Source organism: Solanum tuberosum, unplaced genomic scaffold (assembly GCF_000226075.1).
Source record: "Solanum tuberosum cultivar DM 1-3 516 R44 unplaced genomic scaffold, SolTub_3.0 scf00058, whole genome shotgun sequence".
NCBI classification, from domain to species: domain Eukaryota; kingdom Viridiplantae; phylum Streptophyta; class Magnoliopsida; order Solanales; family Solanaceae; genus Solanum; species Solanum tuberosum.
Genome location: NW_006238982.1, coordinates 1,073,095 through 1,074,153, shown reverse-complemented (window position 1 = coordinate 1,074,153; position 1,059 = coordinate 1,073,095).

Here is a 1,059-nt window from a genome sequence, read left to right as displayed (position 1 = left end):
CTATAAATTGAGGGATTTCCTCTCATTTTAAAAAAAATAATAATTCTGGACTTCTTCTTCTACTACTAAATCTAGTATTCTAAGTGTACTTTACTGCCGTTGAGTGGCTCGCTGACACCAGCGTTTTGGGTATCAATACACTGGTGATTGAGATCATTCTATCCTGGGAGGACATATTCCAAATCAAACCTCGGATACTAGAGGGGAATAATTTCCTTAAGGGGACACTGTGCATTCAGTGGGCTTGATCTTCTTTCTGTTTTTTCCACATTCTGGTATGTGTTACAGATTTTAGATTTGTGAATTAATTTATGTTCTTCTGTTCTTCACTGGTTCATTAAACTTTGGTAACTTCGTGTTTTTGCAAAGTTTGTTGGAATCAGTAAGATTCTTTAAACACAAATTGACAACAATTCTTCTTTAAGAAAAATATTTCGTATATTTTTCTAATCTGTTTCTGATTCTAGTTTCTCTACTAGTTTTAATTTTCTAGTTGTGAAAATGTTCTTAAACTTTATTGTGTCTTACCAAGTTCTTCAAAGTTTTGTTCTAAGTATCTTAGGAATACAAGATGAACAACATTTATAATACTGCATTGTTTTTATTTTTTGTAGTGCCTTAATTTTTTATATTTCTTGATACTAACTATGCATATGACACTGCATTTATTATATCGAAACATGTGAATAATAAAATCTAAATATAATACTAAGTGAATCATAAAATTTATAAAATAATTTTAATTTTAAAATTATGATATTTAAAATATTCGCGCAACGCGCGAGTACGAATACTAATATATATATAAAAGAGAATTATAGATCCGCCTATGTGGCGCCCTCACAGATCAAATTTTTTATTCAACCCTTAAAAGTCACAACCTTACGGAAAAGTCACAACTCTTTAGAAAAGTCAGAATTCTTTAGAAGAGTCCGAACTCTTCCTGAAAGTCATAACTTTTCATAAGAATCAACTCTTTACAAAAGTCACAATTTTTTAACAAAAATCACAACTTTTCATAAAAGTCACAACTCTTCAATAAAAGTCGCAACTCTTCAT